Source organism: Panthera uncia (assembly GCF_023721935.1).
Source record: "Panthera uncia isolate 11264 chromosome B2 unlocalized genomic scaffold, Puncia_PCG_1.0 HiC_scaffold_24, whole genome shotgun sequence".
NCBI lineage: Eukaryota > Metazoa > Chordata > Mammalia > Carnivora > Felidae > Panthera > Panthera uncia.
Window position 1 is genome coordinate 108,798,856 of NW_026057580.1, and position 9,594 is coordinate 108,808,449.

Sequence of the window (9,594 nt, forward strand, 5' to 3'; positions counted from 1 at the left end):
AAGAAAGAAAGAAAGAAAGAAAGAAAGAAAGAAAGAAAGAAAGAAAGAATTATTTAAGAAAATAATGGCTGAGAGGCAGCTGGATGGCTCAGTTAAGTGTCTGACTTCGGCTCAGGTCATGATCTCATGGTTTGTGAGTTCAAGCCCTGCGTCAGGCTCTGTGCTGACAGCTCGAAGCCTGGAGCCTGCTTCGGATTCTGTGTGTCCCTCTCTCTCTCTCTCTCCATCCCTCCCGCACTCAAGCTCTGTCTCTCTCCCTCTCAAAAATAAACATTAAAAAAATTTAAAAAAAGAAAGAAAGAAGGAAGAAAGAAAGAAAGAAAGAAAGAAAGAAAGAAAGAAAGAAAGAAACTACCCAAGTCTGGGGAGAAATATAGCCACCAAAATACATGAAGCTTAAAGCTCCCCCAACATTTTCAACCCAAAGAGATCTTCACCAAGACACATTATAATCAAATTCTCTAAAATCAAAGACAGAATTTTTAAAGCAGCAAGAGAAAAAGAGACTCATCAAATACAAAGGAACCCCAATAAAACCATCAGTAGAAACCCTGCACAGCAAAGGAAATAATCAATAAACTAAAAGACAACCTACTGAATGGGAGAAGATAAATTAAAAAGGCAACCTATGGAATGGGACAAAAATATTTGCAAGCCATATCTCTTAAAGGGTTAATATACAGAATATATAAAGAACTCCTGTAACTCCATAGCAAAAAAAAGCAAACAATCCAATTTAAAAATGGGCAATGGATTTAAATAGCTATTTTTCTAAAGAAGACATACAAATGGCCGATAGATAAACAAAAAGGTGCTTGACATCACTAATTATCAGGGAAATAGCTCACATCACCTCACACCTGTTAAGATGGCTAATGTCAAAAAGACAAGAGGTAACAAATGGGGGTGAGGATATCCAGAAAAGGAATGTAAATTGGTACAGTTACTATGGGAAACAGTTTAGCGATTCCTCAAAAATTAAAAATAGAAATACCACATGATTCAGTAATAGTATATATCTGGGTATATATCCAAAGGAAATTAAATTAATATCTCAAAGAGATATCTGCACTCCCATGTTCAGTGCAGCATTATTCACAATAGTAAGATACAGAAACAACCTGAATGTCTTTTAATCCTTTAATGGATGAATGGGTAAAAAAAAAAAAAGGCGTGATGTGTATATATATATTTGTGTGTGTGTGTGTGTGTGTGTGTGTGTGTGTCAGTGCATAGACATATATGTGTTCATCTATCTGTGTGGTGTGTATATGTGTGTGTAAAATGGAATATTATTCAGCCATAAAAAAGAAGGAAATCCTGCCCTGTGCAACAATATGGATGGACCTGGAGTGTGTGATGCTAAATGAAATAAGTCAGGGAAAGACAAATACTATACGATATCACTTATATGTGAGTCAAAAAAATACAGACTGCAAGGAGGAGGAAATGGGGAGCTGTTGGCCAAAGTACACAAACTTTTAAGAAGGGGCGCCTGGGTGGCTCAGTCGGTTAAGTCTTCAACTTCGGCTCAGGTCATGTCTTGCGGTTTGTGAGTTCAAGCCTCGCACTGGGCTCTCTGCTGTCAGTGCTGAGCTTGCTTCCTCTCTCTCTCTGCCTCTCCCTTGCCCCTTGCGCTCTTGCTCTCTCTCTCTCTCTCTCTCTCTCTCTCACAAAATAAACATTTGAGAAAAAGAAGTTCTGAGTTTCTAATGTGCAGCATGGCAACTATAGTTAATAACACAACATTGTATGCTTGAGAGCCACTGAGTATAGATCTTAAGCATTCACCACACACACACACACACACACACACACACACACACACACACACACGTGGTAGATGCCTTAATTATCTTGGTCTTGGTAATCATTCCACAGGGTATATGTATCTCAAACCACTGCATTGGACACTTTAAATGTATACAATTACTTTGTCAATTACTCCTCATTAAATTTGAAAAAATAAAATAAAATTGCAACCTTTGCTCCAGCCACCTCTTATCCCCTTCCCTGATGCACTTGCCTCAGAGTCCTTATCACCAACTAATTCTTAACGCTAACATTCTAATTACATGTAGGTGACATATTACATGATACTTATTTATCTTGTTTACAGCCCGTATTCCCACCCTCCAAGTAAACGGCATGAGGACAGGGATTTTGTCTGTTTTGCTCACCTCTCTACTTCCTGGGCATAGAACAGTACCAGACACACAGGAGATCCTCAACACATACTTATTAAACAGATAAACAAATGTGTGAGTGTGACCATTTATTTAAGAGATAAGTCTGTGTCCAGGGTTGACCCAAAGCATGTCAGATCTGAATTTTTACTGGGGAGAAGGAGACTTAGGTCAAAGACCATGAGGTAGAACCAAAGTTATAATAAAATCTTCCCATCTTTGACTAGAGAGCATGAGTTTATTCTGCAGCCCACTGGTTGAAGGGAGTGAAGAACATTAATATGCACTTTGTACCTCCATCTCTGAGGCCGGCAATGTGGGTGGGAGGTAAAAGAAATAAGGCAGGGACAAATGCAGGATTCTACCCTACGAAAAATGTTGTAAACATTTTCAGGCATAATGTTGCACCGGATGCTTCAACTGAGAGAGAAATGGTCATGTGAATGTTACGGTTTGCTGGATAAAATGTGGTCTCAAAACATGAGTCAGAGTCCCCTAGAAAGTCTGGAATTTCTAATAATTAAGTTTCCTCAGTGCAATAAAAAACCATGATCTCATCTCTCCCTATAAGCAGTTATGTTTTCCAGGGTAACAAAGCTCAAAATTTCTCTTAAAAAGATTTTACTCGATGAGATAAAAGAAGGCATAATACTCATCTACATTTCCCTGCCTAATGTCCTCATTACTGCTTGGTTATAATCTTTGAACAACCCCTTCCATTCAGGATTTGTTGACATTATTTAAGCTCGCAAAAAAAAATATTTTTAAAAAGTCAAGGAGTTCAGAAACCAAGCCCCCTGCATGATTAAGGTTTTTATTACATCTGAAATGATGGGAGTGATAATAATTCATCCCCCTTGGGATTACATGTCCGAAAGAGCAAATCCATACCTCAAATTGGCTCTTGATCTCTAGTCTATAAGAGATGAGCCAAAGTTTAAACACAGCAGGGAAGTTTCAATACAGCCCAAGCTCGAATACAAAAATGAAATATTGCCCGGCCCTTCTGGAGAAAGCAGTTTGGGGGAAGAAGAGAGAAGGAATTATGGGTTTAGGGGTGTGTGTGTGTGTGTGTGTGTGTGTGTGTGTGTGTGTCTGTGTCTGTGTGTGTGTGTGTCTGTATCTGTGTGTGTGTGTGTGTGTGTGTGTGTGTGTGTGTGATTTAAGAAGCACACAAGTAAGCATACCTCAGAGCTATTATGGATTTGGTTCCAGGCCATCACAAGAAAGCAGATACCTCAATAAAGCAAGTCAAATGAATTTTTTGGTTTCCCAGTGCATACAAAAGTTACATTTATACCGTACCATACTATAACCTATAATATAGTCTATATAAGACTCTTAAGTATGCAACCGCATTATGTCTAAAAAATATACATTCCTTAATTTAAAAATACTTTGACTCTTCCTTTCATGAACGATTTGTCTGTAGCTTGCAATGCTATATGATAGCATTTAATCCACATTTAATCAACCTCTTTCAAAGTTGAGGTCAATCCTCTCAGATCCTGCCACCCTTATCAACTAAGTTTATGTCATATTCTAAATCCTTTGTTATCTTTTCAACAATCGTCACAGCATCTCCACCAGGAGCAGATTTTATCTTGAGGAACCGCTTTCTTTGCTCACCCATAAGAAGCAACTCCTCATCCGTTCAGGTTTGATAATGAAATTGCAACAACCCGGTTCCGTCTTCAGGCTCCGCTTCCAACTCTAGTTCCCTCGCTATTTCCACCGCATCTGCAGTGACTTTCTCCACTGGAGTCTTGAACCCCCAAAGTCATCCATGAAGGCTGGGATCAACTTCTCCCCTTCCCTAAAGGACCCCATGTTGAAATTTTTACCTCCTTTCATGAATCACAGATGTTCTTAATGGCATCTAGAACGGTGGATCCTTTCCGGAAGCTTTTCGATTTACTTTGCCCAGATCCATCTGAGGAGTCATGATCTATGGCAGCTATAACCTTAAGATAAGTATTTTTTCAATAATACGACTTGAAACTCAAAATGACTCCCTGATCCGTGAGCCACAGAATGGATGTTGTATTAGCAGGCATACAAACAACAGTAATCTCATTGTACATCTCCATCAGAGCTCCTGGATGACTGGATGCATTGTCAATGAGCAGTAATATTTTAAAAGAAATCTTTTTTTCTGACCAGCAATTCCCAACAGTGGGCTTAAAATAGTCAGTAAACCATGTTGTGAGCAGATGTGCTGTCATCCCGGCTTTGTTGTTCCGTTTATAGAGCACAGGCAGAGTAGATTTAGCATAACTCTTAAGAGCCCTAGAATTTTTGGAATGGCAAATGAGCACTGGCTTCAACTTAAAGCTACCAGCTGCATTAGCCCCTAACGAAAGAGTCAGCCTGTTCATTGAAGTTTGAAGGCAGTCATTGACTTCTCTTCTCTAGCTATGAAGTTCTAGACGCTGTCTCAGCCTTCAGAGAACTGAAGAGAGTTATGGCCTGGCTCTGGATCAGGCTTTGGCTTAAGGGAATATTGTGGCTAGTTTGGTCTTCTCTCTAGACCACTAAACCTTTCTCCATATCAGCAATAGGCTGCTCACTTTCTTACCATTCATGTGTTCGCCAGAGTAGCACTTTTCACACCTTCAAGAATTTTTATTCACCACTTGGCTTTTGGCCTATGGTGGCTTTCAACATGCCTTCCTCATGCTTCATCGTTTCTAGTTTGTGACTTAAAGTGAGAGACGGGCAACTCTTCCTTGAACGCTCAGAGGCCACTACAGGGTTATTAAATTGGCCTGATTTCAATATTGTATCTTGGGATTGGGAAGCCTGAGGAGAGGGAGAGGGATGATGGCATGGCCAGTCAATGGAGCAGTCAAAACACATATATTTATTAAGTTCACTGTCTTATATGGGTGCCGTTCGTGGCACCCCCAAACAGTTGCAATAGTAACACCAAAAATCACTGATCACAGATCACCATAATACATATAATCATGAAAACGTTTGAAATACTGCAAGAATTACCAAAACGCGACACAGAGGCACGAGGTGAACAAATGCTGTTGGAAAAATGACACCAACAGACCCATTTGACACAGGTTACCACAAACTTTCAATTTGTAAAAAATGCAGTATCTGTGAAGTGCAATAAAGCAAAGCACAATAAAATGAGATATGCCCGTGTTAGATTTTCGAAGCTAATGCCCATGGTAGAAATGACCTACAATTGGAGAGGCATGGGTGAGGTGGGTAGTGACAAAGGAGATCGTGATTAAACTAAAAAAAGGTGGAAAAAGACTAGAAAGCAAACACCAGGAGTAGAGGAAGGAGGTAAGTGATTTTCTGCAGAGCCCGAGTAAATCTGTAGGGGCTTAGAATCAAGGGAGGGCTCCCATCTCCACGAACATGTCTCATGATCAGTCTAGTCAGATGGCTCAGGAGCTGAGATGCGTGGTACAGAGGGGACTAAACACGAAGTGTGTTCCCCTTCAGAGAAATATCCTGACTTTTCCAAAATGGGATTTGGAAGTGACTGAACTAGAGCATTCATTCATGTATTCATTCATTCATACCATTACCGAGCATCCACAGCACCCTATGAATTTGGTGGTCCCAGATGAGCCACTCCTCCCAGCTCTGTGGGGCCCTCCCATCTTGATTTTGGGCTCGGCGCTGTGGCCGGCTGGGGCCAGTAGGACAGGGGCAATCATGATACACATATGCTACAAAGGCTTATCTCAGAGTGCTCTCTCTTGGGAGTCCTGAGTTGCCATGTAAAACATCCCATGACGTGGTGGAGAAATCACGTAGAGGAGAGGCCCTGAGGTGAAATGGAGACAACTGAGGGGCCAGCTGAGAGGAAGAACCAAGGACCCAGAAGTCTGACCACCCTGGAGCCCCATTTGCTACAATATCAGCATACGAGTGAAGAAAACATCCAGGATAATGCAGTCTCTGTGGACCTAAAGAGAGCAGAGACAAGTCTTTGGGAGACCTTGGGAAGTAAGAGTGACACAAATGTTTGTAATCAGTGGACAGACTATGGTTGGCAGTCTCCAAAGATGGCCCCAGAATTCCTCTCCTCCTTGAGCACATGCGCCATTCCTCATACCAGCAAATAGGGCTTAATTTTACTCCCTTAAAAGTGGCATAGCTCTGTGATTGCTTTAACTAATAGAAAGCAGCATAAGTGACACCCTGGGGCCACCAGGCCCAGGTTTTAAAGGAATCTGCAGCTTCTCTTCTCTTCTTAGAAAGCTTACCCTTGGGTCACCCCCTCTCAGAACCCAGTCTCCACATTGAAAGCTAAAGCCACATGAAAAGGATACCTAGAAGGGAACCATGAGAATAGGACCAAAAGGCACAGCTAAGACCCCAGCTGGCAGCCATCATCAACTGTCAACCTTGCAAATGAGTCATCCCAGCCAAAACAGCCCCAAATGACTGCAGATCCCGCCAACAACATGAGATATAGAAGTACCACCCAGCTGAGCTCAGTCAGCCCAGAGAACTATGATAAATTAATCGGTGTTGTTTTAAGGGGCTGGTTTGTGGGGTGGTTTGTTATGCAGCTTTGTGTTTCTAAAATCACGACAGATATTAATCTTTAGGATTTGGGAATAGGAATTTTGAATTCCTGGGAATTAGAAGTTATTTTTAATACTGCCAACATTCGTCATAATTTTTACTCATTATTATGGATAGCTTTCAAAGTTTTAATACGTAAGAAATATCACATTTAGTAGTATCTTCAAAGAGCTATAGCCTATAGAGGATATTCAAACACTGGAAAATGTCAGTAAACACTATTGGGTCGTGTTCAAATAAATGTAACATTTAGATCTCGTAGCAAGTACTAAAAGAATCATGTGCCTGAATAGCCTATTGAAGGGTTTATTTTGCTTCTAAAACATGTTATTCTTGGAGCACCACTTATAGGATTTGTGAAAAACATACTCTCCATATAGACATTCGTATTTATTTTATTTTCAATAAAGACTCACCATTTGAAGCAGACAGAGCCACAAGAACATACTTAAAACATGGCAGCAGCTAACCAAGGATGACTGATTAGATTGTGGCCAATATTCTCCTATGTGTTCCCATCCTCATTCCTACAAATGTTGACCTTTATATTTGTATCCATGTATCGATATTTTCGGCTCTTGCTTTCTACTTGACTTCAGGGGATGCCTTAGAACCCGTGACAGTCTCTGTTAAGTGTTTGTTCTTACAAAAGTAGGTCTGTTGCCCAATTTTCCCAATTTTGTAACTGATTTTTCTCGAGATTCACCATTCAGAAAAACATGTACATTTCCCAAGGAATGCCAAGAAAGAATTCCCACATGGAAACACTGAGAGTAACAGATGACAACATCCACAACCAGCCTGCGTTTCTGGGTGACTAAGCTGGTAACACAACAAACATAGTTCCTACAGTCACAGAGCTTACAGTCAGATAAGGGAAACTAATACTACACAGATGAGCAGAGGCACAAACCATCATGAGCCCCACACTGCCATTGTCCAGGTGAAGATGGGAAGCTGCCAAAAGAGGAGAAAGAAGAAAAGGTGGTCTCTACTCAGTCTTGAAGAGAAGCCCACAGATCCTTGCACCATTGGAGTGGTAACCACAACGTTACCCAGAGAAGCAACGATGTGAACTCGGTTGAGAAAACATTTTGGTTTGGGAGTTATTCTTACAAGGGCCACTTTGCCATGAAGTACAGCAGGATGGCCACAACCCTACCCACCTGGAGTCAAGATTTCCAGGCCGCTGCTGCCTTCCTACAAGGTGAAGGGGATGCCCAGCAAAGCACCACAGTGAATCCCTCTTTCACAAGGTCACTATTTCTATTTCCTCACAATTTACATCTTTTTCTTCAGGCCCATTACCTTTTTTCTACTGATATAATGCATATTACAATCGATGCTATGTTTTTTTGTAATTTGTGGTCATTTCTCCTAAATCCTCAACAAATATCTCTCTTGGTGCCAGTAATTGGCCTTGAAGGAAAGACAAGTTTCTTACTAGGCTTCTAACAAGCATATAACACTTTCTTTAGAGATGCCCACTTCACCAAGTAGGTCTCAAAAATATTATTAGTTCCACCACTTGGATACCTCCTGAGTCGATGACCCACCTGACAAAAAAGGTGAAGCCTCTATAACCCAACCCCTAAGGACATGAGAAGTTTCTATGACGTGAACCCAACCCCTAAGGACATAAGAAGTTCTACGAACTCTTCTAGGCCTTTGCTGTGGGTTTAATTATATCTGATTATAAAGTGTGATCAGAAAACAACCTGGTTAATTTAAGAGTTCTACCCATTTACACTTTCTTGCTACTTACAAAAATCCTCTTATGCCACCAGGTAATTTCCCACAGACAGGGGACAGATTTAATAGTGACCAGAGTGGACCTGACGCCATGGAACTACCTATTCTGTCCAGTTTCAATTCTTCCTGTTGCTAAGACTTGCTCTCCCTTTATAAAATGCTGCACGATACCCATGAACAACCACCACTTAGGACTAACTTTGAGATCCCCAAGATGTCACATGAGTTGATATGAGAAAAGTGACCAAGAGGAAGAGAAGGAAATGTACAGAGAGAATGAAGGTCATGGAATTTATTTTTATTTTTATTTTTTGGCTAGGGAATCTGACTCCATTAACATTTACATGTTTTGAGAAGCTAGCATGGCTGTATGAAATCCTCTCAAAGATCTGACATAGCTAATGAAAATACCTCATGTTTATATAATGAATTGCTTTCCAAGAATGCCATGCAAGTCACAGCTGAACTTCATAACGTCTCAGTACGCTAGAGGAAGAAAGTAGAAATGAGTTGGTAACCAAGGAGCTTGCCCAAGGACACACAGCATCATCAGAGATTTGGTCTTCAGCTCACATTGCGTGATCTTCAATGCCAAGTGCAGTTCTCCAAGCACACAGCTCCCCAAAAAAGTGGCTCGGAGAAATGAATTAGTTCATCCCTTCACTTCATTTCAAATCATCACATGGGCTTGGGGTTTAGGGAAGCCCCTTTCATTGCCTCTCCTGACCCAGCCTCAGAACATTAACCATGATCACAAGCGAACCTGAGAGTGACTCCGGGGAGACTTTAAGGGAGTCAGTTTATTTGGAATCTAACCAGATGAATTTCAATCTCAATTAGACATCTTAAAACACAATTAAAATTTTTTATGGGTTATTTGATCCTCACACCTCATAAATTAAATGGAATGAATTTTGATCTACCTAAGTCCTCCTGGTAGAAAAGTGGTGAGGGTAAGCAAAGGGGTTTCCAAGATATTTGGCATGAACTTCCTTCGGGGAAAGCCCCACAGAGCCTGGTTCCCAACACCGAGGTACAAGCAAGGATGTAACAGTCCACACGACATCCTTGATGGGGACAGATGGGAAACAGC